Source organism: Bufo bufo, chromosome 5, assembly GCF_905171765.1.
Source record: "Bufo bufo chromosome 5, aBufBuf1.1, whole genome shotgun sequence".
In the NCBI taxonomy this organism is placed as follows: Eukaryota; Metazoa; Chordata; class Amphibia; order Anura; family Bufonidae; genus Bufo; species Bufo bufo.
In genome coordinates this window covers 411,855,443-411,880,144 of record NC_053393.1, presented here as the reverse complement: position 1 = coordinate 411,880,144, position 24,702 = coordinate 411,855,443, and positions in this window count along the sequence as shown.

The following is a 24,702-nucleotide window of genomic DNA, read 5'->3' as shown; positions in this document are numbered from 1 at the left end:
CTAACCCCAGAAATGAGGGGATCCATCCTTATAGCTTGAGCTAATGGTTCCATAGCTATAATAAAAATCAAAGGGGACAATGGACAGCCCTGCCTGGTGCCGTTCGTCAGATCAAATGCCCCCGACAAGGCCCCATTGACATATACACTAGCTGTGGGGTTGCTATATAGAGCCTCTATTGCGAGCATGATAGGTCCACTAAATCTCATAGCCGAGAGCACCGAGAAGGCAAATGACCATCTTATTCTATCGAACGCCTTCTCGGCGTCCAGAGCCAGGACCAACAAGGGGCTTTTCTGTTTTGTTTAACCTGATGAAAAATGCCCAATATTCTTCTGGTGTTGAAATAAGACTGGCGGGTTGAGACAAAACGGGTCTGGTCGGTATGGATTATGGATGGGAGTATTGTAGCTAACCGAAGAGCTAGAAGTTTAGCATATATTTTAATATCTTGGTTCAATAAAGATATGGGCCTAAAGTTTTGGGGTCTATCGGATGGTTTACCCGGTTTAGGTAGAGTGATAATAATGGCTTGTAGATTTTCTTTAGGAAAGATTCCAGAGGACAAGGCGGACTGACAAAAGTCCGTAAGAAGGGGCTTAAGATATGTGGGAACCGTTTATAGTAATTACATGCAAATCCATCTGGGCTAGGTGCCTTGTCCCGGGGCAAAGAAGCTATTACTTTCTCAACCTTTTCAGTTGTTATTTGGGCATTAAGGGTTTGGAGTTGTGCATTTGTTAGAATAGGTAAGTTTAGAGAGCTGAGGTAATTACCTATCTCATCGGACAAGTTAGGGGGATTTGGTATTGAATCCTTTAAGTTATATAATTTGTGGTAATATGTCTGAAAGCCCTCTGCTATATCTAATGGGGAGTACATTTTAGTTTGTGTCTTAGGATGTAGGAGGTAAGGAATTCTACTTTTTGTCCGTTTCGCCTTAAGACTAGCCGCCAGAAGTTTACCTGCTTTATTCCCTTAGGAGTAATAGCGTGCTTTGGTTTTACGGAGCCCTTTCTCAAAGGATTCTAACATGTGATTCCTCAGATCCTGCCTGATTGCCCCCGCATTTGAGGGGTGAGGTTTTTTTTTTGTTACTGTCCTCCAGTTGTTTTAGTTTGATGAGCAGTTGTGACATGGCCTCCTCTAATTTCCACTTCCGCACCGCACCCTGTTGTATGAATGACCCTCTGATACATGCTTTGTGGGCATTCCATAATACCACAGGGTTAGTTGCTTCTAGTTTGTTGAGCTGAAAGAATTCTTTCAGGTATAATTCAATGCGCCGACCATGCTGTGGACAAGATAGTAGGATAGGGTTGCTCCTCCAGAGATATCTTGGGGAGTAATTGTTGTCCTCTGACAGTGTCATTGTTATTGCAGCATGGTCGGACCATTTAATCTGTCTTATCTCCGTATCCACCACCCTTGATAATGCTGCCCTATCAATCAGGAACATATCAATGCGAGAATAAACATTATGTACCCCTGAGTGAAACGTAAAATCCCTGTCTGATGGATGTTGAATGCACCAAATGTCAAACAATTCTGCCTTCCACATAGTATCACCTAAAGAAGGAACGGTTCTGTCAGAAGAGGAGGACGTATCTATTTCAGGGTCCGTAGTGAGATTAAAATCCCCAAACATTAATAATTTCCCCTTCTTTTTCTTATTAATTAATTTCAATGTTTTGTTCAAAAATCGGGTTTGGCCCTTGTTAGGTGTATATATCGATACAAGAGTAAAGGGTATGTTGTTCAATGTGCATACCAGAATTACAAATCTCCCTGTCGGGTCACTAATGAAATCTATCAGTGTGAACGCTAAAGTGTTTTTTATAGCTATCAGAACCCCCCTGGTTTTGGAATTAGAGTGGGCTTGAAAAATGTGGGGGAATTGTGCGTGTTGCATTCTATGAGCATCTGTAACTAGTAAGTGGGTTTCTTGTGCTCCCAAGACATCACAGTTAAGAGATTTGGCCTCCCTCCACAAGTGTGATCTGCGCATTTGACTATTCAATCCATTCACATTAATGCTTGCAAATGAGATTACCATAATAAAGCAGTTTAAGGCCTCTTTCACACTTGCGTTGTCCGGATCCGTCGTGTACTCCATTTGCTGGAAGTGCCCGCCGGATCCGTAACACTGCAAGTGAACTGAAAGCATTTGAAGACTGATCCGTCTTCAAAATGCGTTCAGTGTTACTATGGCAGCCAGGACGCTATTAAAGTCCTGGTTGCCATAGTAGTAGTGGGGAGCGGGGGAGCAGTATACTTACCGTCCGTGCGGCTCCCGGGGCGCTCCAGAATGACGTCAGAGCGCCCCATGCACATGGATGACGTGATCCATGCGATCACGTCATCTATGCGCGTGGGGCGCCCTGACGTCACTCTGAAGCGCCCCGGGAGCCGCACGGACGGTAAGTATACTGCTCCCCGGCTCCCCACTACACTTTACCATGGCAAACAGGACTTTAGCGTCCTGGCAGCAATGGTAACCATTCAGAAAAAGCTAAACGTCGGATCTGGTAATGCGCCGAAACGACATAGAATGTGTGTCGGCAGATAAGAACCATTTGGCCCATCTAGTCTGCCCAATATACTAAATACTATGGATAGCCCCTGGCCCTATCTTATATGAAGGATGGCCTTATGCCTATCCCATGCATGCTTAAACTCCTCCACTGTATTTGCAGCTGCCACGACGTTTAGCTTAAGGCCGGATCCGGATTAATGCCTTTCAATGGGCATTAATTCCGGATCCGGCCTTGCAGCAAGTGTTCAGGATTTTTGACCAGAGCAAAAAGAGCAGCATGCTGCGGTATTTTCTCCGGCCAAAAAACGTTCCGGTCCGGAACTGAAGACATCCTATTGCATCCTGAACGGATTTCTCTCCATTCAGAATGCATGGGGATAATCCTGATCAGGATTCTTCCGGCATAGAGCCCCGACGACGGAACTCTATGCCGGAGCAGAACAACGCAAGTGTGAAAGAGCCCCAAAACGTAAGGTAAAAAAAATCGCATAATAAACTGTAGAAAAGGTGCAGGACGCCTCGCAGCCAGCGCACCCGCATCCATAACACAAAGGTGGTGGAGCATTGTACAGGAATAATTATAGCACCATTCATGGATTTAGTATCATATAACAGTGGTAGAACATAATAACATAGAACCAAAAGCATAAATCTGTAAGGTGTACCCGTAAGAGCCAACAGGCTCTCCGTAAACCTGAAGAACTTGGGGGATTAAAGTCCCGTCTGAAGCCTAGGTAGTAACTTGTCTCGACAGTCACTCAACCCCGGCATTTTAGCAATGAGAGCCATTACTTTCTCCGGTGAACCGTTTCAACGGGCAATGTCCCAATCCTTCTGAATTCTGTCAGGAGGAGCCCGACGATGCTCTATCTGCGGATCTATTGGAATGTCCCAACTCTGCAGCACTTTCCTTCCTTCCTCTATGGACTTTATAATGTGTAATTCCCCCAAATGGTGGATCAGAAGGCGTACAGGGAACCCCCATCTGTATTGAATCTTGGCTTTTTGCAGGGCAGATGTGATAGGGAGCAGGGCCCTTCGTAGCCTGAGTGTAGCAGCCGATAGGTCAGCATATAAAAATATTTTATGGTAGGGTGCGGGTAGTCCATCATTTTGTCTGGCAAAGGACATCAGTTGCTCCTTAACAGAGTAAAAATGAACTCTAGCGAGAACATCTCTTGGAACGTTTTCTTTTAGGTGCCTGGGGCGCGGGACTCTGTGCGCCCGATCAATCTCTAAATCTTTGTCACTGCAGTGAGGCAAAACGCATTTTATCAACGCTGTAACATAAGAAGGAATGTCCTTGGCTGCAACAGTCTCTGGAATGCCTCTTAGCTTAATGTTGTTGCACCTGCTGCGGTCTTCCAGATCCGCCATTTTGTTTTTTATAGCCTCCACTTCAGCTTCTAAAGCATAATGGGCGTCAATGAGGTAATTATGGGAGCCTGCAAACTCCCCAAATTTGCGCTCTAGATGATCTGTTCTAGCCCCGAGGTCCTCCACCTCCATTCTCAGAGGAGCCACTATCGAGCGCATATCGTGCAGAAGAGAGCGCCTCTGTATCAAAAGCATGTCTCTCATGACAGTGTCCGTCAGGACCATGTTAGTGACTGGCAAGGCCAAGAATTCTGCCTCCCCTGTGTCCTGAAAGTCCCCATGTGCCCCCAAAGTACCTGCATGAGTAATAGCTTCCTCAAGAGATCTGGTACGCTGTGGGGTATGCAGGGATTCCGCTGATCCTGTTGCCGCTTCTCTCCCATTTGTTTGGGTTGAAGCAGTCGCGCCCCTTTCTCCTTCCTGTCTGATAGTGTCCGTCAGGACCATGTTAGTGACTGGCAAGGCCAAGAATTCTGCCTCCCCTGTGTCCTGAAAGTCCCCATGTGCCCCCAAAGTACCTGCATGAGTAATATCTTCCTCAAGAGATCTGGTACGCTGTGGGGTATGCAGGGATTCCGCTGATTCTGTTGCCGCTTCTCTCCCATTTGTTTGGGTTGGAGCAGTCGCGCCCCTTTCTCCTTCCTGTCCGATAGGTAAATCTTCATCTTCGGGTGCAGGTCTCGGGGAAGTCGGTGCAACCTTCACCTTCTCAGAATCTGGGCAACTAGCTGATCGGGTGCCCTCCGTGCGTTCTCTTGAGGCGGAAGTTCCGTCCCCGGCGCCATCTTGGGATCTTCCCGCTTCTCTGGTGAAGTAAAATTTTGTCAGCTGCGGGTGCTTCAGCACTCTTTTCTTTCGCCCCGTCATGCTCAGGAAGGGTTTGGTAGCTGTTCCCTCCAGCTTTGAATGGTTCACCGTGGTTTTAGTCGCTGTAGTAGTCGCTGATTTGTAGTGCTAACTCCGGAGCTGCAGCACACTACATCCACACGCCTCGGCAGCCAGTCCACGCCCCCCCTCGTCCCCCTCTTTGATTCGGATTAAATTGTATGCTCCTCTTAAATCAATCTTAGAAAACCAGGCCGCACCTAATACCTGGTTAAATAAATCCAGAATCAATGGGAGGGAGTAAGTATAGCGGATAGTGATCTTATTTAATTTCCGGTAATCTATGCAGGGTCTAAGACCACCATCCTTCTTCTTAACAAAGAAAAACCCCGCCCCCATAGGAGAAACCGAGGGTCTAATGTGCCCCTTAATGAGACTCTCCTTAATGTAATCTTCCATGGCCTCACGTTCAGGTTTGGAAAGATTGTAAATACGCCCCTTAGGAAACCTTGCCCCCTTCTCCAGGACTATGGCGCAATCATAAGGTCTATCGGGAGGAAGAGCCTCCTGGGACGATGATGGGAACACATCAGCATACTCCTTTATGACTGCGGGTAATACCTCAGACTCCACAGAGAACCCAACCCATATTCTAGACAAACACGAGCCGCACTCAGATTATTACCAGTTCCCTTCTGGTCCAATCAATCGTAGGATTGTGTAATTGGAGCCACGGTATCCCCAATACCACCTCGACAGGTAAGTTCTGTGGCCAGCAGACTGTGGCCAGCAGACTGCCTGTTTAAATAGGGAGCCAGAGGGGTCATGTGACGTGGCCAGCATCACATGACTCCACACAGACTACACAGCCAAGCGCCGAGTGATCAGCTCGGCGCTCAGCCCTAAAACCATTCTCATGAATGCGCATAGACGCGCGGGGGCGTACATAGTATTATCAGGAGCGCGGGCGACGCTGGACTTGCTGATGATGCGAGCGCGCTCCGGACGTGCCCGCCTCCTAGACCGCGCCGTGACAGTACCCCCCCTTTTACGCGGGGCCACCGGACCCAAGGACTCAGGTGACAGCTTCTCGGGATGATCCTCATGAAATTTCTTAACCAGTCTAGGGGCATGACCCTCCCTAGCTGGTACCCAAGACCTTTTCTCGGGTCCATAGCCCTTCCAGTGCACCAGATACTGCAAGGAATTACGCACTCTTCTGACATCCACAATTTTAGATACCACATACTCCACAGAATCCTTAACCAGAACAGGCAGAGGCGCGGCTTGTGACGGTGCAACAGGTTCGATGTATTTTTTTAGTAGGGACTTGTGAAATACATTGTGAATATGGAACGAGTCGGGCAATTCTAACCTAAATGATACAGGATTAATCACCTCTATGATTTCGTATGGCCCTATAAAGCGAGGAGCAAACTTTTTTGAAGCAACTTTGAGTGAAAGATTTTTAGAGGACAACCACACCTTATCCCCCACCTGAAAGTTCACCCCCGTGGAACGTTTCCTATTGGCCTGGACTCTTTGAGTATTTTGAGCTTTTTCCAGGTTCGATTGAACCCGAGCCCATACTGTGCACAGTTTTGAGGAGATCTCATCAGCCTCGGGATTACACGAGGAGACGGATGACCCAGAAAGAAAATGAGGATGAAAGCCATAGTTACAAAAAAAGGAGAGACCCCAGCAGAGGAATTAACACGGTTATTCAGAGCAAACTCGGCTAACGGAAGGTATTTCACCCACAACTGTTGATCATCTGCAACATATGCCGTGAGAAATTGTTCCACCGACTGATTGAGGCACTCAGTCTGTCCATTACTTTCAGGGTGATAAGCAGATGAAAAGGACAGAGAAATCTGGCATCTCAGACAGAAGGCCCTCCAAAACTTAGACACAAACTGCACACCCCTGTCAGATACAATATTTTCTGGAATGCCATGTAAACGTACAATTTGTTCCACAAACAAAGATGCTAGGGTCTTCACACTCGGGAGTTTAGACAGGGGAATAAAGTGAGCCATCTTGCTGAATCTATCAACCACTACCCAAACCACAGTCTTACCCTCCGCAGGTGGCAGATCAGTGATAAAATCCATCGAGATGTGAGACCAGGGTCTCCTGGGAATGGGTAAGGGTCGTAGGTCCCCAGCCGGGCGAGTCCTAGGGGTCTTAGACCTCGCACAAACCTCGCAGGCCAACACATAAGACTTGACGTCTCTAGTTAAAGTAGGCTACCAGAGTGATCTGGAAACCAGCTCTTTAGTGCTCTCAATGCCCGGATGTCCACAAAAAACAGAGTCATGAGACTCACCCAGCAGTTGGAGACGAAGCTGTATGGGAACAAACAACTTATCTGTAGGAGTAGACGACGGAGCTAGGTGTTGTTCAGCCTTGATCATAGTCGTGATGTCCTGATGTCCTCTACTATATGTCTATATATGACAGCTGCCCCAGCAAACCCAGCTCTGCTACATCTATACACATGACAGCTGCCCAAACACACCCAGCTCTGCTACATCTATACACATGACAGCTGCCCCAGCACACTCAGCTTTGCTATATCTCTATATATCTATCTACTGTATAGCAATACTTAGAGATATATAGATGTAGCAGAGCTGGGTGTGCTGGGGCAGCTGTCATATTTAGAGATATAGTAGAGCTGAGTGTGCTGGTGCAGCTGTCATGTGTATTAGATGTAGCAGAGCTGGGTGTGCTGGGGCAGCTATTATATATAGAGATATAGCAGAGCTGAGTGTGCTGGGTCAGCTGTCATATAGAGATATAGCAGTGCTGGGTGTGTTGGGGCAGCTGTCATGTGTATAAATGTACACTTAGCCAGCTATAACAGTAGAAGTCTCATATTTTTTCAGTCAGTGGCAAGGCAGCCTTTATGGCTGTGTGGGTAAATGCTTTGCCTCTGATACATGAAGGTTCGAATCCCAGCAGAAACTTTTCTGAAATACAAGCACTGACTCCATATATGGACATACAGGGTGGGACACAGGAAGAGGCTGCATCGCATCGCTGACATGGAGGTAAGTAGAAGTGTTTATTTATTTATTTTTAATACCCGACTGTTACTGCCATGGGGGGAGCGGGAGGCACTTGATACTGGCACATGGGGGAGGGGGGTTGGCACCCGATACTGGCACATGGGGGGGAGGGGGGTTGGCGCCTGATACTGGCACATGGGGGGGGAGAGAGGCACCTGATACTGGCACATGGGGGGGGGAGAGAGGCACTTGATACTGGCATGTGGGAGGGGGGGTTTGGCACTTGATACTGGCACATGGGTGGGTTTGGCACTATGATACTGGCACATGGGGGGGAGAGAGGCACTTGATACTGGCACTTTTTTTTGGGGGGGAGATGGCACTATAATACTGGGACATGGGGGGGAAGAGAGAGGCACTTGATACTGGCACATGGGGGGGAGAGAGGCACTTGATACTGGCACGTGGGGGGGGTTGGCACTTGATACTGGCACATGGGTGGGTTTGGCACTATGATACTGACACATGGGGGGGAGGCACTTGATACTGTCACTTTTTTTGGGGGGAGATGGCACTATGATACTGGGACATGGGGGGAAGAGAGAGGCACTTGATACTGGCACATGGGGGGGTTTGGCACTATGATACTGGCACATGGTGGGTGGGAAGGAGAGAGGCACTTGATACTGGCACATTGGGGGGGGAGATGGAACTATGATACTGGGACATGTGGGGGGGAGTTGAGAGGCACTAGAAACTGGCATATGATGGGGGGGCATCTATGGGGACACTTACTGGCACATTATTGGGGGGCATTATGGGGGACACTAGGCCGGCAGCCTATCAGAGGCCGGACACTGAGGGGCATCTACTGGGGCACTATATATGGGGCATTTTATACTGGTACATTATGAGGGGCACTAGCAGGAAGGGGGGAGAGGAGCACTATGGGGGAATTTACTGGGGGCACTATATAGGGGTATTTTATACTGGGACATTATGGGGGCACTGTGGGGACATTAGCTCAACTGGGGGCATTACAAGGGGGTATTTTTGCACTGTCACATTATAAGGAGAATTATTTCTACTGGGGGGGCATTATGGTGGGCTTTATTACTCTCCCATGGTATGACCCCCTAGTAACAGCACCAGTCTTTCTCTTCTCTGCTATCCCTCTGCCCTTTCTCCAAATCCTTATTATGAAATCTTTCTCATTAGGATAAAACACAACATCAGCTCCACTGAGCCCCCCAGCCAAAGTGTTGAAGTGGTGTCCGAGATCTCCAAGGTCCAAGCCAAGTAATTGTAAGTTTTCATATGAAATATGTTTGTTATACACATATAGCATACACTGTGCCACACAATATACAGTATACCTCTACACTGTGCCACACAATATACAGTATACCTCTACACTGTGCCAAAGGAGTGGGGTTTACACAGGAGGAGGGAGGTGCGAAGCGCGCTGGAGGGGCCCTTACAAATATTTGCTGTGGGGCCCAGTCACTTCTAGTTACGCCCCTGAGGTGATGGGATGATGATGGTCTTTCCCATATGCCCATGTTTATGCAAATGAGTTTACATGACAAAACTGTATAGAAAGGTTATTAAATGTTATGTTAGGACAATCAGATTTTTTTGTTGTCACCCTAATGATAATGATCTAGGTGCGCAGGTCCACCCAAGCCATCCAACAGATATGAAGCAACTTTAAGGCTTACTATCTCTCAGTCAGATGAGAGCTGGTTTTGAATGTCTCATAGTGCACAAGGCTGCCATTGTAAGGCTACTTTCACACCTGCGTTAGGTGCGGATCCGTCTGGTATCTGCACAGACGGATCCGCACCTATAATGCAAACGCTTAGATCCGTTCAAAACGGATCCGTTTGCATTACCATGAACAAAAAAAAATAAAATTGTTTTTTTTCATGATAATCCAAACGGATCCGTTTTGACTTTACATTGAAAGTCAATGGGGGACGGATCCGTTTGAAAATTGAGCCATATTGTGTCAACTTCAAACGGATCCGTCCCCATTGACTTACATTGTAAGTCTGGACGGATCCGTTTGCCTCCGCACGGCCAGGCGGACACCCGAACGCTGCAAGCTGCGTTCAGGTGTCCACTTGCTGAGCGGAGCGGAGGACAAACGGTGCCAAACTGATGCATTCTGAGTTGATCCGCATCCACTCAGAATGCATTAGGGCTGGACGGATCCGTTCGGGGCCGCTTGTGAGAGCCTTCAAACGGAACTCACAAGCGGAGCCCCGAACGCTAGTGTGAAAGTAGCCTAAGGTGTGCTGACTGTATCTGTCTCATGGATGGATTGTTGGCTTGCACATACCCAATCTGATCACAGTCTGATCATGCAGCTATAGATACACAATCTGATCATGCAGCTATAGATATTGTAGTCGAAACAAGAAGCGAAGTCCAGCTCTGCCTCGCAGAGGTTCAATGGTACTTTATTAGTGCGGTTCAAAATACATCCAGTACAAACGGTCTTTGTCTATGCGTTTCGGGCTACTAAGAATGTAAGCCCTTACTCATGACATACTAAAGACACAACTGAGCGCAGCAGATATAGTGGGTCAACACCTGGGCCCCTAATTGGGCTATCACATGATCCAAAAGAGGTGCCGCTATTCACATGCATCAAATCTTCAATTAAAAAGTTACACTTGTTAAAAAACATATCCATAATCAACACATATTCTGGAGTGGGAAATATGCAACATTATATCATATTCTATTATTGTTGTAGATTCAGATCCAATCTTTTATTAAGCCCTTCAGGCTGACGGCTGCTTAACTGAAAAATCCAGAAAGACTCCCTGCTAAGAAGTTTCCTCCTATGGTCTCCTCTTCTACTTGGTGCTTTAACCCTCTCAATCCCTTGTACCAACATAGCGGACGTGTCTCCACCATGGGAAACCGCAAAGTGCAAGCTAGCCGCAGACACATTGCGGCTCCCATGGTGCTGTACGTCCAAAATGTGTTTGCGTATCCTCAACTTGATAGCATTAGTGGTGCAACCAACATACTGTAAATTGCAGATCCCACATGTGATTAGGTATATTGCATATGTTGTGTTACAATTAAGTTATGATTTTATATTAAAATCTTTAACATTAGCGGTAGACCTGAACGATCTAGCTATCACAGTATGATCGCAACATTTGCACTTGCCATGTCCACATTTATAGCTACCTGTTGTTGTTAACCAATTTGGCTGTGATATTTTCTTTTCCTGATAAAGACTAGGACAAACATATGTGGCCACTGTGGGAGCTCTGCGGGCCGCACACCTTATGCCCCCTTCTTGTTTGGACTACCGCGGGGTAGGCGAGAGCCATTAATTTTACCTGTTGTTAGATATTGATATTGAAATCGCAATGATCCTGGTCAGGGCACATCCCTATGGAGATTCCCAGGTTGGATATAAATAATTTGACAAATATCTAAAAGAAGAATATGATAAATTTATTTGTGATAACATATACATATCGTCAACATATACAGGATGGTATTCTAAAATGGGAAACAATAAAAGCAGTGATAAGAGGTAAAATACACTGCTCAAAAAAATAAAGGGAACACAAAAATAACACATCCTAGATCTGAATTAATTAAATATTGTTCTGAAATACTTTGTTCTTTACATAGTTGAATGTGCTGACAACAAAATCACACACAAAAAAAATATGGAAATCAAATTTTTTAACCCATGGAGGTCTGGATTTGGAGTCACCCTCAAAATTAAAGTGGAAAAACACACTACAGGCCGATCCAACTTTGATGTAATGTCCTTAAAACAAGTCAAAATGAGGCTCAGTAGTGTGTGTGGCCTCCACGTGCCTGTATGACCTCCCTGCAACGCCTGTGCATGCTCCTGATGAGGTTGCGGACGGTCTCCTGAGGGATCTCCTCCCAGACCTGGACTAAAGCATCTGCCAACTCCTGGACAGTCTGTGGTGCAACGTGACGTTGGTGGATAGAGCGAGACGTGATGTCCCAGATGTGCTCAATTGGATTCAGGTCTGGGGAACGGGCGGGCCAGTCCATAGCATCAATACCTTTGTCTTGCAGGAACTGCTGACACACTCCAGCCACATGAGGTCTAGCATTGTATTGCATTAGGAGGAACCCAGGGCCAACCGCACCAGCATATGGTCTCACAAGGGGTCTGAGGATCTCATCTCGGTACCTAATGGCAGTCAGGCGTCCTCTGGCGAGCACATGGAGGGCTGTGCGGCCCTTCAAAGAAATGCCACCTCACAACATTACTGACCCAATGCCAAACCGGTCATGCTGGAGGATGTTGCTGGAGGATGTTGCAGGCAGCAGAACGTTCTCCACGACGTCTCCAGACTCTGTCACGTCTGTCACATGTGCTCAGTGTGAACCTGCTTTCATCTGTGAAGGGCACAGGGCGCCAGTGGCGAATTTGCCAATCTTGGTGTTTTCTGGCAAATGCCAAACGTCCTGCACGGTGTTGGGCTGTAAGCACAACCCCCACCTGTGGACGTCGGGCCCTCATATCACCCTCATGGAGTCTGTTTCTGACCGTTTGAGCAGACACATGCACATATGTGGCCTGCTGGAGGTCATTTTGCAGGGCTCTGGCAGTGCTCATCATGTTCCTCCTTGCACAAAGGAGGAGGTAGCGGTCCTGCTGCTGGGTTGTTGCCCTCCTACGGCCTCCTCCACGTCTCCTGATGTACTGGCCTGTCTCCTGGTAGCGCCTCCATGCTCTGGACACTACGCTGACAGACACAGCAAACCTTCTTGCCACAGCTCGCATTGATGTGCCATCCTGGATAAGCTGCACTACCTGAGCCACTTGTGTGGGTTGTAGACTCCGTCTCATGCTACCACTAGAGTGAAAGCACCGGCAGCATTCAAAAGTGACCAAAACATCAGCCAGGAAGCATAGGAACTGAGAAGTGGTCAGGTCACCACCTGCAGAACCACTCCTTTATTGGGGGTGTCTTGCTAATTGCCTAAAATTTCCACCTGTTGTCTATCCCATTTGCACAACAGCATGTGAAATTGATTGTCACTCAGTGTTGCTTCCTAAGTGGACAGTTTGATTTCACAGAAGTGTGATTGACTTGGAGTTACATTGTGTTGTTTAAGTGTTCCCTTTATTTTTTTGAGCAGTGTAATTTCATATATGCATGGTCTAAGGGGAAAAAAAATACACTGAATCTGATTAATATAAACAAGGCATATATTAAATGTTTCAATTGATATAATGTTAATCCCACAATAGAAAATAGGATCGAATGGCAGAAAGCGAAAAATGTCTATGACAGTCTATTACAGAAAATAGAATAATATATTGTGAGAAAAGACATGAAATTGCATGCTCATGGTAATAAATCTGGGAGACTGTTGGCAAGGCTTGCCAAAGGACACGCTTAAGTAAAACAAATAGAAGCTATGAAAAAAGAAAATCGAGAGATCGTTAATATTATATTCATCTTTATGATAAACCAAAGGAGGCAGACCCATTAGAAATTAAGACCCTTGTAGACAAAATAACTATGAAAAAGGTGACAGAGGAAGTACTAGTTATTATAAATAAGGAAATATCGAGAGATGAGTACAGGTAATCCAAGATCTCCCTCTTTGAAGGGCCCCAAGGGCCTGATGGTTATGTAAGTGAGTTCTTTAAAATAATGAAAGAGAAAATTATTGAAATCCTGACTAAGGTGTATAATTAAGTATACCAAGAAGGCAAGTCATTGTTATCCTCTAATCTAGCATATATTACAGTCATACCAAAAAAGGAAGGACAAACTATTAACAAGTTCCTATAGACCAATTTAATTACTCAATCAAGATATCAAAATATTGACAAAACTTATAGCCAATAGGTTGGCATTGGTTAGGCCTGAGTTGATAGGAGATCACCAGATAGGATTTACCAATGGAAGATAAGGATCTGGAAATATTAGGAAAACTATGGCAGTCCTCAAGTGGGTGAGGCTCAGGGCACACTTCACACTGCAATAATATCTTAAGATGCAGAAAAAGTCTTTGATAGTGTGTCCTGGGCTCTTTCGAGTACTGGATGAGGTCGGACTTAAGGTTAACTTTGGGAAATTGGTTGGTAATCGATATAAGATCGCAAGGGCTCAGGTAAGAGTGACTGAGTCCCTGTCTGGTTCCTTTGATATAATGAGGGGGGACCAGACAAGGCTGCCCATTATCACTGCTTTCATGTCATTTTGTTGTTGAACCTTTGGCTTTGAGTTTTTTGACAGGTAACCAAATAGAAGGTATAAAAATTAGAGAGAGGGAAATACAAGTGGCAATGTTTGCAGATTATTTACTCATGTATGTGAACAAATATAGACAAGGGGATTAATAAGATATTAAGGATTCTAAAGTTTTTGGGTGAGTTTTCTGCATATCAAATTAACCAAGCAAATAGGAGACAAGGAATTGGGGGATTAATCTATGTATAGCCAAGGGAGCGATTAAATATCTGGGAATTTAGATCATTAGAGGCATAAATAAAATGTATCAGGCCAACTTTTCCCCAATTATTGAATAAATTTAAAAGGAGCTCCAGAAGTGGATGGATTTACCTCTATTTTTAGGAGATGTCAACTAAAAAAATGATTCGTTTTACACAAATTATGTATCCCCTACAGATGCTTCCTTTTCTTTTGAAAACTAGATTATAAGTTCAATAAAAATTTGCTTTCGATGCATTTATTTGGAGAAAAAAAAGAGACAGGGTAGCAAAAAATACTCTGTATGGAAGCAAAATGATTAGAGGTACTGCATACCCTTATTTACTTAATTATAACTTACCATATATCCTGAGATACATAAAGGAATGGTTTAATAGTGGGTTATATCTAATCGACTATCCATTAGAGAGTTGGCTCACCCGATACCTTTACAAGGTCTTGTGTATTCTAGGAAACAAGATCTAAATTACGACCAAGGTGTTAATGCTTTATTTAGAGATACAATAAAGGGGTACAGGGTTATTAGGAAAATGTTTAATGCACCTATTCACTGTTTAGATTTAGATTAGATATAGATTTAGATATAGATATAAAAATTCACCTTGCACCATGCTCACTTTTCAATGTAACAAAATAGGATTATCTCCAAGGGTTAGGTATAAAAAAAAATTAAGGATTTGATAGATGATGATGGAAAAGTTAAAACACCTGATAGTATTCAATTAAGGAATCTTTTTTCTTCGATTATTACTTTTTATTTTTGGGGGGTTAAGAATTTACTTAGACACTTACTTAGAAATTTTAACAACAGTAGACAATCATTTAATGGGTATAATAAGGAATAAATGTAGAATCATATATATCATATCTATTTAAACATATGAGAGATGAGATATAAGAACATGGTCAGGAAGGGATTAATAGGATCTAAGTGGAAAAAATGTCGATGAAATACAAACTAAGAACATCAACTGTAAAATAAGGGAAATGAAACATTTTGAAAAATGGAGAGAATTATATTGGAGAATAATACACTGCTCAAAAAAATAAAGGGAACACAAAAATAACACATCCTAGATCTGAATTAATTAAATATTCTTCTGAAATACTTTGTTCTTTACATAGTTGAATGTGCTGACAACAAAATCACACAAAAAAAGAAAATGGAAATCAAATTTTTTAACCCATGGAGGTCTGGATTTGGAGTCACCCTCAAAATTAAAGTGGAAAAACACACTACAGGCTGATCCAACTTTGATGTAATGTCCTTAAAACAAGTCAAAATGAGGCTCAGTAGTGTGTGTGGCCTCCACGTGCCTGTATGACCTCCCTACAACGCCTGTGCATGCTCCTGATGAGGTGGCGGACGGTCTCCTGAGGGATCTCCTCCCAGACCTGGACTAAAGCATCTGCCAACTCCTGGACAGTCTGTGGTGCAACGTGACGTTGGTGGATAGAGCGAGACGTGATGTCCCAGATGTGCTCAATTGGATTCAGGTCTGGGGAACGGGCGGGCCAGTCCATAGCATCAATGCCTTCGTCTTGCAGGAACTGCTGACACACTCCAGCCACATGAGGTCTAGCATTGTCTTGCATTAAGAGGAACCCAGGGCCAACCGCACCAGCATATGGTCTCACAAGGGGTCTGAGGATCTCATCTCGGTACCTAATGGCAGTCAGGCTACCTCTGGCGAGCACATGGAGGGCTGTGCGGCCCTCCAAAGAAATGCCACCCCACACCATTACTGACCCAATGCCAAACCGGTCATGCTGGAGAATGTTGCAGGCAGCAGAACGTTCTCCACGGCGTCTCCAGACTCTGTCACGTCTGTCACATGTGCTCAGTGTGAACCTGCTTTCATCTGTGAAGAGCACAGGGCGCCAGTGGCGAATTTGCCAATCTTGGTGTTCTCTGGCAAATGCCAAACGTCCTGCACGGTGTTGGGCTGTAAGCACAACCCCCACCTGTGGACGTCGGGCCCTCATATCACCCTCATGGAGTCTGTTTCTGACCGTTTGAGCAGACACATTCACATTTGTGGCCTGCTGGAGGTCATTTTGCAGGGCTCTGGCAGTGCTCCTCCTGTTCCTCCTTGCACAAAGGCGGAGGTAGCGGTCCTGCTGCTGGGTTGTTGCCCTTCTACGGCCTCCTCCACGTCTCCTGATGTACTGGCCTGTCTCCTGGTAGCGCCTCCATGCTCTGGACACTACGCTGACAGACACAGCAAACCTTCTTGCCACAGCTCGCATTGATGTGCCATCCTGGATAAGCTGCACTACCTGAGCCACTTGTGTGGGTTGTAGACTCCGTCTCATGCTACCACTAGAGTGAAAGCACCGGCAGCATTCAAAAGTGACCAAAACATCAGCCAGGAAGCATAGGAACTGAGAAGTGGTCAGGTCACCACCTGCAGAACCACCTCTTTATTGGGGGTGTCTTGCTAATTGCCTATAATTTCCACCTGTTGTCTATCCCATTTGCACAACAGCATGTGAAATTGATTGTCACTCAGTGTTGCTTCCTAAGTGGACAGTTTGATTTCACAGAAGTGTGATTGACTTGGAGTTACATTGTGTTGTTTAAGTGTTCTCTTTATTTTTTTGAGCAGTGTACATCAAGCTATCTACACTCTTAATCTACCACTTGAGAAATATATAAAGGGATTCACACAAAAGTGTCCTAAATGTGGTGAGGAAAAGGCCAATTTAGTACATAGTATATAGTCATGTCCCACTTTGAAAACATTTTGGGAAGATATTAATTCCTTGGTAAACAAGGTGAGAGGAATACAACAAGGCCGACCCATGATTCTACACAGTATATTACACTTAGAATCTGGAGCGCCCAATAAAAAAGTCAAAGATTATGATTGACTTCCTGTTCATTTTATCCTACTTGCGGCACAAAAAAGATAATATTGGATTATTGGATATATGCTTTGTCACCATCATATGCACATATGAGAATTATGCTGAGGAGAATGATTTTAATCGAATTAAGAACTAAAAAAAAAAAGAGACTGTCTAATAACTATATGGGAAAGAACTGGGATAGGATTATTGACATCATATTCATATTGTAATATATTACAAACATTTCAATATAAAAGTATTAAGGACTGCGGGTCAACTGAGTTGCAGTGGTGGGAGAGAATAAGGGTTTAAGATATATTATTTTGTATTAATATACCAAAATATTTGTAATGACAATAAATAAAAAAATTTAAAAAATTTAAAAAGGCTGTGAAATTGCGAGACTGGAGAAAAAAAGTGGAGCTGTTGACTGTCATGGATATGGTAGGGGGGCTGAGTGACTTGGTGAAAAGATGATGAATTTTGTTTTCTTCGTGTTGAGTTTTAAGAAGTGGGAGGAGAAGAATGAAGATATAGCTGACAGAGATGCTAGGATTGTAGAAATAAGGGAAGTGAAATCCATGCCAGAGAGCTAGATTTAAGTGTCATCGGCATAGAGTTATCACAGATGAGGTATAGGAGGAAACACCAAACTGACAACCAGGAGGGAAAGAGGAAGATACTAGGCCTCAATGCTAGGGACAGGAAAAGGTCACCTCCTAGTAACCCTACTCCTGGCCCTAACTCCTAATCGTATGGGCACCCCTTGAAGGTAGAAATGCCCATACCCTGGAACCTGGGACCCTAGAGATTCCTAAGAATATTTTCAGGGCTGAGGCAACCCTTTCCTTCCCTGATGAAGGAACAGGTGTCTCCCTGAGGCCTAGTAACAACAAGCAAGGAAGGGAAAACAAAACACAAACGCGACACTTAACTTCTGTAGTGATGGACGAGCAGGAACACCAAAGACGACCTCACACTACCTCAGTCAAAGCTATCTAACGCACAGTAAGAAGGGTGGGGCAACACTAAATAGGGTAGAGTAATGAGTACTAAGCTACACCTGAAACAGGGGATGAGGTCACAAACAAACACTGAATAAAGAGTAATCAAAGAGGCTGTTAGATTCCTCCACGCTCCGCCAGTCTCCTTGATCTCCTGACATCTGTCACAGGCACTCAGGACCGACCTTATCAGGATGAGCTCTGTGAAAGGCCTTCACAAGACGATTAGCATTAATATCGGCCGCTGGAACCCACATCCTCTCCTCTGGTCCGTACCCTTTCCAGTGGACAAGATACTGGAGGGATCTATGGAGAACTCGGGAGTCCACAATCCTGTTGATCTAAAATTCGAAATTACCATCCACCATGACAGGAGTGGGAGGCAAGGAGGACGGCTCAACAGGTTTGACACATTTTTCAACAACGACTTATGAAATACGTTATGAATTTTCAAAGCCTGAGGAATTTCAAGATGGAAGGCTACAGGGTTAACAATGGCAATGATCTTGTATGAACCAATAAATCTTGGGCCCAACTTCCAAGAAGGTGCCTTAAGCTTAATTTTTCTTGTGGACAGCCACACAGAATCACCCACTCTCAGGTCCGGACCAGTCATACGTCTCCTGTCAGCCACACCCTTATACTTGTTGCCCATCTTTTTCAGGTTATTTTGAATTTTCCTCCAAATAGAAGACAAAGAAGAGGAAAAGCTTTCCTTCTCAGGAATACCGGAAGTTTGAGAACCAGAAAATGTACTAAACTGCGGATGGAGCCTATATGCCCCCAAAAACGGCTACTTACGGACTCCTGTCTACGGTTATTAATGGTGAACTCAGCTAACGACAAGAATAAAGACCACTCCTCCTGATTCTCCGAAACAAAACATCTTAAGTAAGTGTCCAGATTATGATTAGTGCGCTCAGTCTGTCCATTCGACTGAGGATGAAAAGCAGAAGAAAAGGACAATTGTAACCCAGTCAAGTACAGAACGCCTTCCAGAATCTGGACACAAACTGAGTCCCCTGATCAGACACCACATCAGAGGGAATGCCATGTAGTTTCACAATGTTATCAATGAACACCTGTGCAAGAGTTTTGGCATTAGGTTGAGCAGATAAGGCTATAAAATGCGCCATCTTACTAAAACGATCAACTACCACCAGAATTACGGTTTTCCCACAGAATTCGGTAAATCCGTGCTAAAATCTATGGACAAATGAGTCCAAGGTCTGGATGGGAAGGGTAACAGAAGAAGGGATCCGGAAATCTAAGTATGTGTCACCTTAGCACGAGTACAGATACAACAGGCTGACACATAGTCCTTAACATACTTACGCAGCCCCGGCCACCAAAATCTCTGAGAGATGAGATCGACAGTGGATCTGCTCCCAGGGTGTCCAGCAAGCACCGTACAGTGATGTTCCTGGAACACCTTGTGACGTACAGTAATTCAGAGGGAACAAACTATTTCCCCGGAGGACAAGAGTCCGGTGCATCCTCCTGGGCCTCTATAACACCTTTACCTCAAGATCAAGATATAGGGCGGAAATGACTACCCCTTCAGACAAAATAGGACTATAATCTTTAGAATCACCTCCCCACCCCTCCCCCCCCCCAGGAAAGCTGCGTGACAAAGCATCCGCCTTTTTGACGTTCTTAACCCAAGGGTGGTAAGTGACAATGAAGTTAAATCTGGTGAAAAACAACGAGCATCCGGCCTGCCTTGGGGTCAGTCATTTAGCCGACTCCAAGTAAGCCAGATTCTTATGATCAGTAATCACTGTAATAGGATGAATTGCTCCTTCTAACCAATGACGCCATTCCTCAAAAGCCAACTTAATGGCCAGCAATTCTCTATTAACCATATCATAATTTCTTTCAGCAGTTGAGAGTTTTTTTGAGAAAAAAGCACATGGGCGCCATTTACTAGGTGAAGGACCCTGCGACAAAACTGCTCCCACCCCTACCTCGGACGCCTCAACCTCTACAATGAATGGCTGTGACACGTCCGGTTTCATCAGAATAGGGACTGAAGCAAAACACTCCTTCACTGCAGAAAAGGCTTGTAATGCCGCATCAGACCAAACAGCGACATCGGCACCTTTCCTAGTCATGTCTGTTAAAGTTTTAACCACAGTCGAATAGTTCAAGATGAATTTACGGTAGTAGTTGGTGAACCCCAAAAACCGCTTAAGCGCTTTCAGATTTTTGGATCGATCCCAGTCCAACACGGCACGGACTTTCTTGGGATCCATACAAAAACCTGAGGATGAAAGCAGGTAACCCAGGAATTGCACTTCCTGAACTGCAAATACACACTTTTCCATCTTAGCATACAACTTATTCTCCTTTAGGATCTGTAACACCTGTCTCATATGATCCTGATGAGTTTCAATGTCTGGAGAATAAATTAGTATGTCATCCAGATATACAACAACAAACCTCCCCACCAGATGATGATAGCTGTCATTGACAAAGTATTGAAAAACTTCTGCAGCATTGGTTAACCCAAAGGGCATGACCAGATTCTCAAAATTACCCTCAGGGGTATTAAAAGCCGTCTTCCATTCATCCCCCTCCTTGATCCTTACCAAGTTATATGCCCCCCTCAGATCCAATTTATAGAAAACCTTGGCACCGACAATCTGATTAAACAAATACGGAATTAAAGGAAGGGGGTAAGGATCATGGATGGTAATATGGTTGAGCTCACGGAAGTCTAGACATGGCCTAAGAGTACCATCCTTTTTTTTTACAAAAAAAAAAAAGAGCAGCCACTGGGGATTTGGATGGTCTGATATGTCCCTTCACCAAACTCGCATGGCCTTTCTTTCGGGTTCCAAAAGATTATACAACCGAGATTTGGGCAGTTTAGCTCCGGGAATAAGATTGACGGGACAATAATATTCCCGACGTGGAGGTAGCTCCTGATTACCACTCTCATACATCAGAAAATTTGGAAATAAACGTGGGTGGTAACCACAGAAAATTATGTATTAATACAGTTGTCTATGCAAAATTCACTCCAATCGAGAATCTGTCTCGCTTGCCAGTCGATGGTCGGGTTATGCTTAAAGGGGTTGTCCGGGTTCAGAGCTGATCCCGGACATACCCTTATTTTCATCCAGGCAGCCCTCCTGAGGCTAGCATCGGATCATCTCATGCTCCGATGCGCTCCTTTGCCCTGCGCTAAATAGGCGCAGGGCACGGACTCTTTTGTTTATCATAACTCACAGCCGGGCGGAAGCTTCCGCCCGGCAGTGTGTTCGGTGACGTCACCGGCTCTGATGGGCGGGCATTAGCGCTGCCCTAGTCGTTTTACTGGCTAGGGCAGCGCTAAATCCTGCCCATCAGTGCCGGTGACATCACCAGGCTTCCTGGCAGCCCCATAGAGAGCCCGATACGTCACCGGATCTCCAAAAAATGGAGAACTGCTCCGATGCTCAAGTCAGGGGGGCTGCCTGGGTGAAAATGGAGGAATGTCCGGTTTCAGCTCTGAACCCGGACAACCCTTTTAACCATGGTCAGCCCAAAACCAAAGGAGCAGGCAGACCCTCCAGCACAAAACATGAAATGGCTTCATGATGAAAATCACCCACTCTTAAATGGATGTCATTCATCACCTTCGACAAGCATTTTTGGTAAGAGGTGCTGAATCAATTGTAAAGACAGAAATACTTTTCTCTAATGCACTAGTAGTCAACCCATGAATACGAACAAACTGTCGATAAATACCTCGATTTACACAGTTTTGGACTCTAGTGCCACCTCGGCAGACTGGAGAAATCGGGTACTACTAGTAAATGACAAAAGTAAGTTTTCTTGCTCCCCACCCACACCATCAATAGTAATTTGGGGATTAAGTGTTTTTATTTTTTTGTTTACACCTTGACGCTAAATGTATGGACAAATAGTCACAAAATGTCCCTTTTTTAAGTTGAAAAAGGACTATTGTTGTGTGTGGCAGCAATATATATTTTTAGCGCAACCTGTGCTAAATTGCTGAAACTTTACAGACCCAAAAGTCCTTTTAACCCCTTAAGGACATAGGACGTACCGGTACGCCCTATTTCCCGAGTCCTTAAGGACCAAGGACGTACCGGTACGTCCTAACTTTTAAATCGGGATTCCGGCGCCCGAGGGGTTAAACGGAACGGGATTTCGGCTGAAATCCTTCAGCCGGCATCCTGTGACAACGCCAGGGGGGGTGATGTGACCCCCCCATGTCGGCGATCGCAGCAAACCGCAGGTCAATTCAGACCTGCGGTTTGCTGCGCTTTTTGCAGTTTCTGATGCCCGCGGTCCCTGACCGCGGGGATCAGAAACTTTAGAGTGGCTAAAATCTATATTTTTCACCCCCCCCTGCACCCCTGCATGATTTGATGCCGGCGGGTGGTGCGGGGGGGGTGTCGCATGCGGTGGGGGCGTTGCGGGAGGCGGGCGGTGCGGCAGGCGGGATTGCGATCCCCCGCCCGCCTCCCCATGAATGATCGTTGGCTTCTAGTGGTTATACCAGGGTGCCAGCACATTGCTGGCACCCTGGTATAAACGGCTGACATCTGTGCAGATGTCAGCCGTTTAACCCTTTCCATACCGCGGTCCGTACGGACCGCTGTATGGAAAAAGTTAACTGTCATCGGTCAGGGAGCTCCCTCCCTCTCCATCGGGGGGCTGCTGTGCCTTTGCAGCCCCCCGATGGAGAGGGAGAGAGCCCCCCCGACAGCCCCCAGAGAGCCCCCCTCAGCCCTGTGCTTACCCTTCCCCGTCTGCGAAGTTCTGAGCAGACGGGGAAGGTTCCCATGGCAACAGGACGCCTGCTCAGGCGTCCTGCTGTCCATGGTGCTGAACAGATCTGTGCTGAAAGCATAGATCTGTTCAGTGTAAGTAAAATACAGTACAGAACAATATATATTGTACTGTACTGTATTATACAGACATCAGACCCACTGGATCTTCAAGAACCAAGCGGGTCTGGGTCAAAAAAATGTAAAAAAAAAGTGAAAAAAGTTAAGATAAAAAAAAAAACATTTATCACTGAATAAAAATTAAAAAAATAAAATAAACTACACATATTAGGTATCGCCGCGTCCGTAACGACCTGATCTATAAAATGGTCATGTTACTTTCCCCGCACGGTGAACGCCATAAAAATAAAAAAATAAAAACTATGAGAAAATTGAAATTTTGCCCACCTTACTTCCCAAAAAAGGTAATAAAAGTGATCAAAATAGTTGCATGTACGCCAAAATACTACTAATCAAACCGACATCTCATCCCGCAAAAAATGAGACCCTACTCAAGATAATCGCCCAAAAGCTGAAAAAACTATGGCTCTTAGACTATGGAAACACTAAAACATGATTTTTTTTGTTTCAAAAATGAAATCATTGTGTAAAACTTACATAAATAAAAAAAAAGTGTACATATTAGGTATCGCCGCGTCCGTATCGACCGGCTCTATAAAAATATCACATGACCTAACCCCTCAGATGACCACCGTAAAAAAATAAAAATAAAAACAGTGTAAAAAAAGCCATTTTTTGCCATCTTACGTCACAAAAAGTGTAATAGCAAGCGATCAAAAAGTCATATGCACCCCAAAATAGTGCCAATCAAACCGTCATCTCATCCCGCAAAAAATGAGACCCTACTCAAGATAATCGCACAAAAACTGAAAAAACTATGGCTCTTAGACTATGGAGACACTAAAACATTTTTTTGGTTTTAAAAATGAAGTTATTGTATAAAACTTACATAAATAAAAAAAAATGTATACATATTAGGTATCGCCGCGTCCGTGACAACCTGCTCTATAAAATTACCCCATGATCTAACCTGTCAGATGAATGTTGTAAATAACAAAAAAAAAAAACGTGCCAAAAAAGCTATTTCTTGTTACCTTGCTGCACAAAAAGTGTAATATAGAGCAACCAAAAATCATATGTACCCTAAACTAGTACCAACAAAACTGCCACCCTATCCCGTAGTTTCTAAAATGGAGTCACTTTTTTGGAGTTTCCACTCTAGGGGTGCATCAGGGGGGCTTCAAATGGGACATGGTGTCAAAAAACCAGTCCAGCAAAATCTGCCTTCCAAAAACAGTATGGCATTCCTTTCCTTCTGCGCCCTGCCGTGTGCCTGTACAGCTGTTTACGACCACATATGGGGTGTTTCTGTAAACTACAGAATCAGGGCCATAAATAATGAGTTTTGTTTGGCTGTTAACCCTTGCTTTGTAACTGGAAAAAAAATATTAAAATGAAAAATCTGCCAAAAATTTGAAATTTTGAAATTGTGTCTCTATTTTCCATTAAATCTTGTGCAACACCTAAAGGGTTAACAACGTTTGTAAAATCAGTTTTGAATACCTTGAAGGGTGTAGTTTCTTAGATGGGGTCACTTTTATGGAGTTTCTACTCTAGGGGTGCATCAGGGGGGCTTCAAATGGGACATGGTGTCAAAAAAACAGTCCTGCAAAATCAGCCTTCCAAAAACCAAACGGCGCACCTTTCCCTCTACGCCCTACTGTGTGCCCGTACAGTAGTTTACGGCCACATATGGGGTGTTTCTGTAAACAGCAGAGTCAGGGCAATAAAGATACAGTC